The following is a 15419-nucleotide window of genomic DNA, read 5'->3' on the forward strand; positions in this document are numbered from 1 at the left end:
TGAACCAATCACTGGCATAGGGAATAGAATTACTAGGCCAGCCAAAATTTATTTCTAGAAAGTGGAGATGAAGCTGGGCTTCTCTTAGAGGCTTTCACTATCTACTTGTAGGATAAAAAAGTGGGTGTCAGGGCTAATTTTTGGATACATAACTAACAATATATGCAGTTAGAGTTTTCTTTTAATCTAGTTAGCTAGCTGTCTCCATTTATTCATGAGAATCCTTTGAGTGTCTTTTTGTGAAGGCCACACTGGGTCTTCTTGAAGACGACTCCATCAGAGCTGTCCTCTGACTTGCAGCTGAATTCCCTCTTTCCAGCTGCTGCCCTTTCCATCTATTGCCCAAAGATCATGCCAGGGCCACTAAAACAGGACAGCCACAAACCCGCCTTGCTTCTTTTCTTCCCAATGTCTACTAAAGTTGAGATCATTATTTTCCCCATATACTCTATATGAGTCATCTTCAGTAGCCTGGAAACTAATCTTGGAAGAACATCCACAGCTGGGGAACTGGAGTGGGACAAGAGAAAAGGAAAATCAGATTTTAAATAAAGGTTTTACAAAAGGGTTGGAGTGTGTTGAATGGTTACCCCTGAGACAATATGTCTAAGTCCTAATCCTCAGAACCTGTAAATGAAAACAGTTTGGGAAAGGGGTCTTTGGGGATGTAATTAAGGATCTAGATATGATATCATTCTGGATCTTATGGGTTATGTTCCAGATAATCATAATCCATAAGATACACACACACACACACACACACACACACCACACAGAGAGAGACAGAGAGAGAGAGAGAGAGATCTAAGAAACTGGCTCATGTGATTGTGGGGCCTAGCAAATTGAAAATCTATAGGACAAGGCAGCAGGCTATGAATTCAGGCAAGAAGTTGATGCTGCAAGCTTAAGTAAGAATCTCTCCTCCAGGGAACCTCAGTGTTTGCTCTTAGGACTGTTGGAACTGATCGAATGAGGCCTGTCCGTATTAACAGGGGTAATCTCTTTTACTTAAAGACAACCAGTGGAAGATATCAACCATATCTCCAAGGTAACTTCAAAGTCACACCTAAATGCATGTTTGGTTAAATAATTTGGTAGTGTAGCCTAGACAAGTTGTCACATAAAACTAATTCTTTCAGAAGTGTTCTCCCCTACAGCCTTCAGAGGGTGTGTGGCCCTGCTAACACCTTGATTGCAGAATTCTGGCCACTGGAACAGTGAAAGAACATATTTCTCTGTATGAAGCCACCAAGTTTGTGGTTATTGGTATGGAAGCCCAGAATGGTAATACAAGATCTAACAGGAGGGTGTGTTATGATGTCAAGATATTCTTCACATGAGGCCTTTCTCAAAAGCAGGTGATTAGTAAATAGGTACCTATTCTGTGCCATTGTGAGTCTCTTCTGGAAATGTATGGAGTGTAGATGACCTTGTCTTCCCTTTAAGACAATGGCCTTATGCTGGGCTTCACATTATAACCACTTGGAAAGACTAAAAAAAAAGAAAAAGAAAAAAAGAAAAAAAAATAGTGCTCTTGCTCCTTTTCCCCACTTCCTTCTGATTTCATTTGTCTGGGATGGGGCTGGGGGGAAGTATGTGTTAAGAGTCCCTGTGTTGAGCCAGGTGCGGTGACTCACGCCTGTAATCCCAGCACTTTGGGAGGTTGAGGCAGGCAGATCATTTGAGGCCAGAAGTTCGAGACTAGCCTTGCCAATATGGCAAAACTCTGTCTCTACTAAAATTACAAAAAAATTTAGCCAAGTGTGGTGGCACACGCCTGTAGTCCCAGCTACTCTGGAGGCTGAGGCATGATAAACGCTTGAACCTGGGAAGATGAGATTGCAGTGAGCCAAGATCACGCCACTGCACTCCAGCCTGGGCCACAAAGTGAGACCCTGTCTCAAAAAAAAAAAAAAAAAAAGGAGTCCCTGGGTTGATTCTAATCTGTAGTCAGGGTTGATAGCTGCTATTATAAGTCATGCAGCACCCACAGGCCTTTTTTGTGCTGACCAGCACTCCAACCAGGTGGAAGGAAACAGGGAAGGTACTGATGCCAGACTAAGCAGGAAGTCAGGTGGATGAACAGAAGGAAATCTAGGTCTCCGAGTAGCTAATAACCACATTCACAACCTGATGATGGGGAGAGATGAAGGGTAATGCTTAACTAAGCAGCCTCCAAGAACTCATCAATAGAGAATTGTTCTCTTCAAAGAGGGCAGGGAGTTCTGAGACAGCAGCATCAGTCACAAAATAACAGTAGCTTGGAAAAAATGAGAATTTATTTCTCTCTTACATTCATGGAGTCCAGAATGGAAAATACTGGGTTAGTAGGATTGAGCCTCCATGTAGGGGAGCCTAAGTATTCTACTTTGATGTCCCATTGTGCCTGCTGTCTACCTTCAGGTCATCACATGACTTCTGGGGCTGAGCCCAGCAAGTCCACATTCTGGCCAGCAGAAAAGAGGAGTGACTGGAGCAAGAAGCCAAGGGCTGGCACTGGCTCTCTTAAAGGATCCTAGAAGCATCCACATAACCCTTTGGTTTATATAGAATTGGCAAAAACTTAGTCAAATGGCCATACGGTGCTTCAAGGCTAGGAAAATTAGTCTTCATTTCAAAAGTCATTCATCACTGATATGTTTGGCTCTGTGTCCCCACCCAAATCTCATCTCAAATTGTAATCCTTATGTATAAAGGGAGGGACATATAATCGCCATGTGTTATGGGGAAGGATGTGATTGGCTCGTGGAGGCAGTTTCCCCCATGCTGTTCTCATGATAGTGAGTGAGTTCGCATGACATCTGATGGTTTTATAAGAGTTTGACAGTTCCTCCTTCATAGGTTCTCTTTCCTGCTGCCTTGAGAAGGACGTTCTTACTTCGTCATTGACTTCTGTTGTGATTGTAAGTTTCCTGAGGCCTCCCTAGCCATGTGGAACTGTGAGTCAATTAAACTTCTTTCTGTTATAAATTACCCAATCTCAGGTATATATTTATAGCAATATGAAAACAGACTAATTCAGTACCCACAAACCTGCAGATATGGAGGACTGACTGTATTGTTTACAGCTGCTTTCAAGCTACAGTGACAGTGCACTACAACAGTAGTTGTGACAGAGACTGCATGGCTCCCAAAGCCATAAATATTTGCTATCTGCTTGTCTACAGAAAAAGTTAGCCAACTGCTGGTCTGGTGCATTTCATAAAAGAGTAAGTTGATGTTTTGCCCAAGGTCACAAGGCTTGTTAGTTAGATGGGTCCCTTGAAGTCTTGTGGCTCCAGTCAGCTCTTGCCCCCAAATGGTGATCTCTTTCACAAGTGATATCAGGAGTGTTACAGACTGAAAATTTGAGTCCTCCCAACATTTGTATGTTAAAGACCTAACCCCCAAGTGTGGCTATATTTGAAGATGGGACCTCTAAGGAAGTAATTAAGGTTAAATAAAGTCATAAGGTTAGGAGACTGATCCAATAGGTTAGTGTCTTTATAAAAAGAGACACCAGGACTGTGCGTGGTGGCTCAAGCCTGTAATCCCAGCACTTTGAGAGGCCGAGACGGGCGGATCACGAGGTCAGGAGATTGAGACCATCCTGGCTAACACGCTGAAACCCCCTCTCTACTAAAAAATACAAAAAACTACCCGGGCGAGGTGGAGGGTACCTGTAGTCCCAGCTGCTCAGGAGGCTGAGGCAGGAGAACGGCGTGAACCCGTGAGGCGGAGCTTGCAGTGAGCTGAGATCCGGCCACTGCGCTCCAGCCTGGGCGACAGAGCGAGACTCTGCCTCAAAAAAAAAAAAAAAAAAAAAAAAAAAGACACCATAGAACTCTCTCTCTCTCTCTCTCTCTCTCTGCTTGTATAAAGAAAAGGTTATGTGAGCACATAGTGGAGGTGGCCATCTGCAAACTAAGAAGAGGGTCCTTACCAGAAACTGACTTTGCCAACACCCTGATCTTGGACTTCCAGGCTCCAGAATGGCGGGAAGTAAATACCTGTTGTTTAAGCCATGCACCTAGTCTGCGGTGCTTTGTTATGGCAGACGGAACACACTCATCCAAGGAAAGAGTGAGGAGGCGGAATGACCCAAGAATGTCCCCATCTCTGAAACTGACAACTTGGAGCAAAGGTCATGTGAATATGGGTCCATGCCTGCCACTGCTTTTCATAGAGACGACACTTTACATTTCAAGACAGTAATTTATTGAAAATGGCCAAGAGTGTGGAGCAGTATATTTGGGGCAGAGATCCCTAGCTTGTTACAAAAATTCATGCTTCTCCTTTAATAACGTACACTTACTGTTTCAAATGAGCTCCCATTCAGGGACTACATTTTCCAAATGCCCCTTGCATCCAGTTGTGGCTGTTTGATGAGTTTTGTCTACATAATGTGAGCAAATGTAATTGGCATCAATCCTGAGCCAAAGCATTGAGGTTTCCTCACTCTCTCCTTCCCCTTCTGCTGGCTGGCATGGCAGACCCACAGATGGAAGGAGCTTGAGGCCTCAAATCCCCACGTGGAAAAAAGCTCTCACTGAACTCCGATATTAAACTGTTAAGCAGGTGAGCAGTAAATGTCTTTATTGGGTTAAGTTCAGCTTTTTTGAAACTACCCTGATTTCAAATATTCTACTATTCTATCCTGGGGTCAGGAATATAATTTACCCAAGCCTTCTATTAAGCCAGAAATTAAAATATAAACCACAAAGAAAGCATTCATTCCCTAGCATATGAATTTTTGAGTTTGCCTAGAAATAGGTTGAACAAAATAAGTGATGATGATGGCAATGATGATGGTGATGTTAATGATATTAGCTGCTAAGATTTCTTGAGCTTTTAGCATATACCATGGTTCTAAGCAATTTGCTTTTATTCATTAATTTAATTTCTACATCAACCCAATTAGATAGGTCTTAATGTTAGCCTCACATGGTAGATGAGGAAACTAAATTCCAAGATCACAGTTATTAGGTCATAGACACAGTCCCTGAAAACTCTATTGGTTTTTGGAAAGACGACTTCTCACTTTTTTATCACTAATGAATCTGGCTTGTGGTCTTCAAACACTTTTGTTTATAGAGCCCCTAAAAGAAGTTTGGAAGATAATGTCCCTAGTGTAGACGTTTTGCAAAGATGGCCAAGTAACTCCTCTCATCCCTGTGCTCCCACTCCTCTGCCATGTGATTTCAGTATCTCCTCTGATGAGCTACAGTTTATTTCCTCATCCATTGACTCTCATCTCATTTTTGACTTGATTTAACAATTAGAATGAAAAGAAGTAAAAATGTGGAAGACTGAGCCAGATTTCAGGAGGTCTGTGGCCTCCTGGATAAAGAGGCCAGATAAAGATGTACAGTCTGAAATACTGGACAATGACGGGCCACTTGGAGTAGCCAAAAGCCATCATCAACTTTCAGAGGTTGATGATGTGAGGCCATCTTAGACTGTATCACAGCTAGATAATTGCACTGCATGTGTGATCCCCAATAAGACCAGCAGAACAATCTGCCAGCTGAACCCAGCCTAGAGTCCTGATCCACAGAGTAAGGAACAAACAAAATGATTGTTGTTTTAAGCCACAAAGATTTGGGAAGGTTTGTTATGCAGGAAATAATAACTGAGACGGTTTTCTTGCACATTTTTAAGGTGACATCTATAATTTCGCATTATAAATTTAAAATAGTTCAAGACATTGACATTTCTGACTTATTAGAAATACAGGTATTTTCAAGTAAAGCAATTTATTCATTCTTTTAAACATATCAAATGGAATTTAAACATGACAGCATTTTAATATCCACCACTATTCCTTTAAAACATAGTCAACAAACTCTTATTGAACCAAAAGTAGTTCTACGTCATGTCTTTTCTCCTTAAATTTGTATTTCCACTCAAATTCTGATAGATATTTTTCTCTAACCTAAAATATTTTCATATTTAAACGTCTTTACTCATCAAACACATGCATATCAAAAATGTGTAGAAAATTGAAGTTTATTTTTATTTCATGTCACAAATAGGCCCTAAGAGCTTAATGAAATTATACTGGATTGAGCTATTATTAGAAATGTTACTCGTATACAACTGAACAAAATATTATATATACAGTATAAATATTAATAATTTTAATATGTAAATGGTAAAAACCAAATCCATGGGGAAAACATGTCTAACAAAATATGCAGAAGTTTCTCTTTTTTCCCAATTTTCTCATGTCCATGGATGGATATTGCCTATTGCTTTAATAATTGAGTATTCATAACCAATTCCTACTCTTCTTTTTATATCATATGCACTGAGAAAACTTGCTCACATAAATAGGTAGGTGGGAATGGGAAGAGTTTTGCTACAGTAGCATCCCTCAATTCTCTAAATTCCTTTGAAGTTGTGTAGGGATCTATCATCAAAAATTACATCTAATGATCTCTCAGCTGACAATTCGATTAAATCTTCTTCAGTGGTGATGAAAGCATAGAATTGGAAACCACCTGACTTGTAAAAGCGTTCCTTACCCAGTCATTAGAATCATTTATTTTTCTAGTTTCTGGGAAATATACCAAAAAGGCTTTACCAAGTCTTATCGAACAACTCTTAGTAATTACACCTGATATTCTGCCACTTAGGCATCTTTCAGAACAAGTTGAGAAAATGGAAATACTGTTAATTTCAATACACCTAAGCCAATACAATCTTGTTGATTAAAAAATGCTCTTATTTTTAAAGTGCTTCAAGTATCTTTTCACCAAGGCTTCAGATATAGCTCAAAAAAATGATAGAGAATATCCACCATGTAAGCTAATAAAGCCCACATTTATTGCAAAATCTCATCAGCCAAATCAAATCCATTTTCAGAAAAAATTTGACTTCATCTATCTGTTCACATAAGTGTTCCCCAAACAACCGTCTTTCGTGAATTTTAATTCTCAAAAGAAAGACAAGGCACAAAGTCTTGCTATGAGCCTTCAATATTTATTTCCGACACTCCCCTTGTTTCCCCTCATAAAACACTCCCTCTGGGGAGCCTGCGTTCTCCACTTGTCCCCTCTTTGTTTCATGCCCTGCAGGTTTTTACACTCTGGGGTTACATACCACAGTGAGATTTGGCATGGGCAAATGGTTCATTCCATTTTCCTTTGTGACTTGGGAGAAATGGACCTGGGAAATGAGAGCCAGCTTAGGGCACCCAGGAAAGTTAAGGATTTGGAAATCACCTCCCTTAACTATCCCTGCATGCATGCCCCCTGGAAAGTTTTTATGTACCTTAGTAAATTTGTGGAGTAAGTCTAACAAATCTTGGGACAAATGTGTCTGCTGGCTAATATTAGCCAGAGGCAGTGCTCTAAAGATAAAAGTGAGAAGATAGACAAGTTTCCTTGTTTCTGATTTTCCTGGGGTATTATGAGAGCCCAAAAGAGAGGCCTCAGAAATCAGGGAAGACTGCCTGAAAGAGGCAACTGCAAAGCTGAATCTGGAAATCTAGGTTTTCATAAGCTCATGGGTGACTTTTATGCTCACTGAAATGTGAGAATTACTGCTATGGATACAAGGTCTTGAAATCAAAACAGAAGACAGGTCGGCTGTCACTATAGAAGGATCCATATTTCATGTGGCTTTGAATGTGGGTACTTGTAAGTTATTCCGGGGCTGACACCACGGCAGAAGTTAATCCAATTCAATTGCAATGTTTATTTCTCTTTGGTTTAAGTAGAGAGGATGCCTGCCTTGTTGGTAGTGTCCCACCATCGTGCAATCACTGGGTGCCATGACTGATGGCAGCATTTATAGTCCCTACACCTGGCCACCTGCTACTTATAGTGACGAGTGGGCTGATCACCTGGAATTCTTGTCTTCCTTCCTGAACAGGTTCCAAAAACCTGGGATCTCTGAAAAACTGAAAGCAAACTCTCAGCCCCCAGAGAGGGGTATGAAAATGCCAAGCTATTTACTAGCCTTCCTTCCCCACTCATCCCTCTCCCTGCCCACCCGGCTTGCCATTGCAATTTGTACTAACTAGAAGACTTAGAAATGGGGCCTTGGCTATCTATCCTGCAAGACAGTTTCAAAGCCCCAGACCTAGATATCACATGCTTACCCAATTAAAAGCTGTCCTCCAGAGCACCTTGCCAGAGCCCCCTAAGATAACAAGCCCCTGTCTCGTCACAACTCACACCCTCTCCTACACGAGGAGATAAGGAGATGTGTTGCTTGAGCCATATTTTTGGAAATTGCTAGTTAGTTGCAAAATGTTTCCTGAGGTAGAAAAAAAAAAAAAAAGCACCAAGGACTGTAATTATTGGATTGTTTCACTTTTGAGGCCAAGAAGCAGATGCTCAACTTTCAAGGCTTGGGCAAGTATTATCACAAGTTAACTCCTCTGCTTGCCACTCCAGCGTTCCTGCTCACTGGCTTCCTTGAAGAGGCCCACTTAGATCGGTTGAACCATTGCCTAGGATTGGGTTTGCAAGGCTCTTAAAAAAGCTGGGCCATACTGTAATCTGGTGCTAATCAGATTTCAGTGTGATGTCGCCAGGAAAAATCGATATGTATAATGCTAGACTAGAAAGGTTTAGAACCAAATTCCAAAAGTGAAAAATCATTCTACAAATTAGATGCCTTTTAAAATAAACTTACTTTGAATAAAATAGAGAAATTGTTGCAAGTCTCTGCTCTCCTGCTTCCCATGTTTTGTCCGAGAACTGGAAAATGAATTCCCTGAGATGAGAGCTAGCCACGTTTTGCAGTGAAAGGCAAGTAGTGTAGTAACTTGTTAAAATGTCCAACAAAGCTGGGAGAATGTAATTAAATATAATTCACTGAATGCATTTCCTTCTTTCCTTTTTGTGAAGTATATGTATTTGAGTGCCAAAATGTGCAAGGCACTGGGAAAGAAATTGTGAAAGGACCCATTTGGTTGCTGCCCTCTTGCAGTTTGATATCTATGGGGTGACCTAATATTAAACACTCCATAAAGGGTGGTTTATGCTGCCATGAGAAATGAAGGGGGCAGGTGGCCGTAGCATCACCTCCCTCAGTCTGGGCATAGGTGGTTCTCAAGGAAAGCTTCCTAGAAGAAGTGATGCTCAATTTGAAACCTGTAACTTTAGCAAGCATTAGCCAGGCAGATAGGCCAAAAGTCAAGTGCAGGGAAAGAAGGTCGGGCATTGAATGGGGGAGGGTGCTCCAGACCGAGGAGACTACACTGCAGAATGCGCAGGCTCTCAGGTGACAGAGTGCATGTTTGAGGAACTAAAATAAAAAAGATAATAATCATTATTCATTTATTTTATTTTGCCATTTATTTATTTATTTAGTTAGATGGAGTCTTGCTCTGTCACCCAGGCTGGAGTGCAGTGGTGCGATGTAGGCTCACTGCAACCTCCGCTTCCTGGGTTCAAGTGATTCTCCTGACTTAGCCTCCCGAGTAGCTGAGATTACAGGCACCCGCCACCACGCCTGGCTAGTTTTTGTATATTAAGTAGAGGTGGAGTTTCACCATGCTGGCCAGGCTGGTCTCAAACTCCTGACCTTAAATGAGCCGCCTGCCTTGGCCTCCAAAAGTGCTGGGATTATAGGCGTAAGCTACCGCACCCAGCCTATTCATTTATTTAAAGGTATAATTTAAAGTTTATTCTGTGCCTGGCCTGGTGCTAGGCCAGAAAACAAAGTTATGAACAAGACACAATTGTTCTAAGTATTATTAGCCAAGTATTCTTTGAACTAATATTTATCAAGTATTTGCTATGTGCCAAGCATTCAAAGCTCTTCACCTGTAGTATCTCATTTCATTCTCACAACAACCACACGAAACAGTTGCTTTTCCTAGTGTCACTTTACAAATTAGTAAACTAAGGCACTGGAAGGATGAGTACAGTGACATACCCAAAGTCACCCTGTGGCGGGTGGAGGATCCCAAACATGAGCTGTCAGAATCTAGAGCTCCCTTTTGGTGTATAATCACGGCAAGATTACAAGAAATAAGGTGACCAACTGTCCTAGTTTGCCTGGATCTAGGGATTTTCTGGGACATGAGACTTTACGTGTTAAAACTGGGAGAAGGCCATGTAAGCATTATAGCTGAGAAGAGAGCAGGGCCACATTTTGTAGGAGTAATAAAACATGCTAAAGAGTTGGAAATTTATACTAATGGCAATGAAGATCCTCATGTAAGAGGACCACAAATTACACTGAGAGTTCTGAACTTCATAGCTGCATACACTGTGAGTAGGGGTCTTACTCCCATCCCCAAATTGACTCCCATCATTCCTGGGAATTACCAAGTTGTGAGTACCCATAAACTCATTAGCTACAGCAATGGTATCTACTCTGTATTGCTCATATTCTCTCTCTGGAGTTGAAAGCTGGTTTCCTAAATATACTAACATAACCTGCTGTTAAGACAAAGCTGAGATGATTGCTTACCATGGAAAGGGAGAACTCCGCCTTATAAAGCTTTGGTAGCATCTTAAAAGGCAAAAGGGAAGGTTGGAATTTTCCTGGGAATTGGAAGTTTGGTTTCAGGTGGGTCTTTCACATTGCTCTTAATTAGCAGTGGAGAAAGATCAAGATACAACCAACTAGGATCTGATGGGAACAGCAGGCTGAAGAGTTTGAGGCATAGGATTCAAAGAATCTTAGGATGGAAGTGGTCTGATGATACTTTTCATTGAAGAGTTGAAGGGTCTTTCAGGACCCCTTTAGGAAGTTCTTAAGGAACAATCAAACTATTTGCCCAGGCAGGAGACCCCTGGAAAAATAAAGCCACACTAATGAAGACAGAGAGAAAATCACATTATTGTATACAATAAGAGATGGTTTCTCTTCTGTGTCTAGGCTGTCCATGACAGATAGTTTTGGTTCTCATGAGTACTGATTTGTCTATCACTTCTGCCCACCACACACTTGGAAAATCTTCACTACAGCCACTTTCTTCCTGAGAACCTCAATATTGATTCTATGTGCTGGATTAAGATGCTCCAAAAAGCTTCAAATGCTCATTTTCCCAGAATGGATGATACAGGCAGGCTTCCTCCCTAAATTGTACAACACTCTGTCACCAGACCCAGTAAAGCAACATATGCTTCTGAAACTCTGTCTTCCTGGGGGGCTCAAAACCAGCCCAAGGAAATAAGGGGTACAGACAATACCATGGCCCAAACTACTTTTCTCCCCTTCTTAGTTTCTTTCCTCTCTAGAACTTTTCTCACCTCTCACAAAAACCACATCTCCTATGTAGATGGCTGGAAATCTACTGACACACTGATGGGGTGTGTTTGTGTTGCATGGTGCCGTCTAGATGAGAGCATGGGTGGGATGAATGGGGGGCAGGGTTGGGTGGAGTCAACACTAGCAAGTATCCACCCGGTGTATCCTGTGATACTTATATTATTCATTGCTCTTGGAAAACCTCCCACTTCTCTCTAATTCTACTAACACTCAATCCTTCCCATGTCACCTCTTTCATAAGATGATTAACATTAACTTCAGTATCTACTAATCTTGTCCAAATGCCCTTTGGCATTTACTTATGTTCAATTTGCTTTTCAATAATGTTCTGCCTTAAATTGTTCTAAAAATGTTCCCCCTAACATTTTATTATTAAAATTTTCAGACATACAGAAAGGTGAAAAGAATTATACAGCTTATACCCATTGCTTAGGACAGATATGAGGAAACTTTTTCTGTAAAGGGTTGAATAGTAAATCTTTTAGGCTTTGCTCGACATATGGTCTCTGTTGCAGCTACGCAGCAGTGTAGTGCAAATGCACCATAGACCGTATGTAAATGAGTGGGCATATAGGTATGTTCTAATAAAACTTTATTTATAAAACAAGCATGTCATGACCTGCAACCTAGACTGTACCATTAACGTTACTAATTTTACCATACTTGTTTTTATCATATATTCATCCATTCCTCTACATATCTCTCATCTATCACAGTTTTGATGCATTTCAAATTAAGCTCCCCTAAACACATACATCAGTTTTTATGTTTATTGTTTCACATCTACAATTATTATTTTCCCCAAAAGACTGTATATTTTGTTGTTGTTGTTGAGACAGGGTCTCGCTTGTTGCCCAGGCTGGAGTGCAGTATCACGATCCTGTGGTCTTGAACTCCTAGACTTAAGTGATCAATCATCCCACCTTAGCCTCCTGAGCAGCTAGTACTACAGATCTGTGCACTATCATGCCCAGATAATTTTTATTTTTAACATTTTTTTTGTAGAGATGGGGTCTCATTATGTGCCCAGGTAGGTCTCAAACTCCTGGGCTAATGTGATGCTCTTATCTTGGATGGTCAAAATGCTGGGATTTGTAAGTTTTGTAATAACAAAAATTATTAAGATCATCTCAAAGTCTAATGCTCTCGGAAGCCTTCCCTTATTTTTTGCAGTCAGAAGTAATTGCTACTTTTCACATGTATTCATTAATTCAACAAATATTTATCTGCTCTTTTTTCAAGCACAGCTGTAAATAGGATTCAAAAATAAAGGTAGGCATTTATTGTCTAATGAAGAAACAGATATGTAAATAAACAAATACGAGGCAATTGATAATAGAGACGGAAACAAAGATTTTAACTTAAAGAGAAAGGACATAAACAGTTCCCTGGGGTAATTAGAAGAGGCTTCTCCAAAAGTTCAAGATGGGATTAAAGAGTGAGCTGGGGCCGGGTGCAGTGGCTCATGCCTATAATCCCAGCACTTTGGGGGATCAAGGCTGGCAGATCACCTGAGGTCAGGAGTTTGAGACCAGCCTGGCCAACATGATGAAACCCCATCTCTACTAAAAGTACAAAATAATTAGCTGGGCGAGGTGGCGCATGCCTGGAATCCCAGCTACCCAGGAGTCTGAGGCAGGAGAATTGCTGGAACCCGGGAGGCAGAGGCTGCAGTGAGCTAAGACACGCCATTGCACTCCAGCCTGGATGACAGAGGGAGACTCTGTCTAAAAGAAAAAAAAAAAAAAAAAAAAGTGAAAGGATGAGCTGGTTTTCCCCGTAACACTATATTTATGTTGCACTGGTGCACTGGTGCAATGATAGATCCATAACTGGGGATTTGTTCTGCATTAAGAAACTTCTCAGAGGTCACTGTTGGAGACAACACTTATCTCTCGTCCTCCTTTATCTACATTGAAGGACTTACTTTAGAGCATTCAGTCCTATTGTTGTACTTCTTACTTTATGCCAGTGACTCACCAATTTGAGCATACATGGAATCACCTGGAGGATTTGTTAAATGATAGATTACGAAACCCAATCCCAGACAGCCCGATTCAGTTGCTATGGAATATGGACCAAGAGTCTGGATTTTAACAAGTATTCAGATGATGCTGAGTTGCTGATCCAGGGACCCCATACTTTGAGAACCATTGCTCTAAGCAATACCATCCATCCTAGCTACTTTATTCTTTATTTTATTTTATTTTATTGAGACGGAGTCTCACCCTGTCGCCCAGGCTGGAGTGCAGTGGCGCGATCTTGGCTCACTGCAAGCTCCGCTTCCTGGGTTGGCGCCATTCTCCTGCCTCAGCCTCCCAAGTAGCTGGGACGACAGGCGCCCACCACAGATGGCTAATATTTTGTATTTTTAGTGGAGAGTGTTAGCCAGGATGGTCTCAACTCCTGACCTTGTGATCTGCCCGCCTCGGCCTCCCAAAGTGCTGGGATTACAGGTGTGAGCCACCACACTCAGCCTCTTTTTTTTTTTTTTAAAAAAAAGAAAATTTGAAGCATCTTTTGAGTATTTTGCGAGATGCTTTCTTGAAAGTTTGTACCAGTTTACATCGCTATTATGAGCATACCCACATTTTGATGCTAACACTATAACTAAATATTAATAAAATTGGAAACAAAGAATTTGTGGTTTTTAAATAAACATTAAAAAATGATATCTTATTTTGTAGGTTACAAGTGATATGTTGATCTTTTCCTTGATGGTTCTTTAAGTTATTTGTAAAATTAAAGATTTTTGAAGGTCTCTAGGTAATTTATTGTTATTATTTTGTTTTGTGAATTCCCTAGTTACATATTTGACTCATATTTCCACGGTAGGTGGGTAGAGGGATTGGGGTATTCTAAATGATTTGTAGGAGCTCTTTTTATATTAAAAGATTTTTTACTGTATTTATTACAAATATTTTCCTACTTTGTTGTTTTCCTTTTGATTGCATGTGCAATTTTTAATGTAAAGTTTAAGCTTAACTTATTTTGAAAAAATTGTAGACTTATATGAAATTAAATATTTATATTAAATACATATACATATTTATATCCATATATATATATATGTACAGGGAAGCCCTGTGTGCCCTTTACCAGCCTCCCCAGTGGTAACATCTTGAACAACTATTGTTCCATAGCAAAACCAAGAAACTGACATTGGTACAGTGTCCACAGAGCTTGGATTTTACCGTATTCCATGCACTCCTGTGTGTGCATGTATAATTCTATGCAATTTGATCACATAGAATGTGTAAATGTCACCAAAATCCATATCCAGAACTGCTTCATCACCACAAGAGGCCCTCTTTCTATCCCCTTTAGCAATACCCACCATCCCCTGGCAACTACTAATTTGTTTTCTACCTCTATAATATTGTCATCTCAAGAATGTTATTTAATGGAATCATACAGCATGCAATATTTTGAGATTAGCTCTTTTTTTTTTCTTCTTAGCACAATTTCTTCAAGGTCCATCCAAGTTTCTGCGTGTGTCAATAGTTCGCTCCTTTTCCTTGCTGAGTAGTATGCTATGATGTGTATGGGCTACAGTTTGTTTAAACATTTACCTATTGAGGGATATATGAGTTATTTCCAAGTTTTTACTATTTCAAATGAAGCTGCTGTGATTGTTCCTTTGCAGGTTTTTGCGTGAGCATAAAATTTCATTTCTCCATCCTAGCTTTTAATATTGATAAAAGGGAAAGTTTTATCTCTATCTGTCTTACTTCTACTTCTCTGTTGGTTTCAATCTTGTCATGGGAAGAAAACAGTGTAATTTATTGAATCTCAAAACATTTACAATCATGAATACAAATTGCCTAAAATATCCCGATCCCTTATTATAAATGCCGGCCTCTCCCAGCTGCTTTAAAAAAAAAATGATAAAAATCGCTTTCATTTTTTCAAAGGCCACATCTGAACTCCCCTAAATAGTGTAACTCATGTTGTCCTTTTTCCCGCTGAACTACTGATCACTTGGAAGGGGAGGTTTTAGGACCTTAGCAAGCACTGCTCCTCCTTCCACAGTTCTCACCAGGTCAAGATCAGTAAGACCTCTTGAAACAAACAGCCAGCTTGAAACACCAGGATTCGGATGCATTTGTGGAGATACAGCTCCACTGTCTCTGCAAAAATCTCCCTCAGTCACTTTAATCTCCTTCAGGCTTTAGGTAACATCGCGATCCTGGGAGTCAACA

Source organism: Macaca fascicularis, chromosome 18, assembly GCF_037993035.2.
Source record: "Macaca fascicularis isolate 582-1 chromosome 18, T2T-MFA8v1.1".
Taxonomy (NCBI): Eukaryota; Metazoa; Chordata; class Mammalia; order Primates; family Cercopithecidae; genus Macaca; species Macaca fascicularis.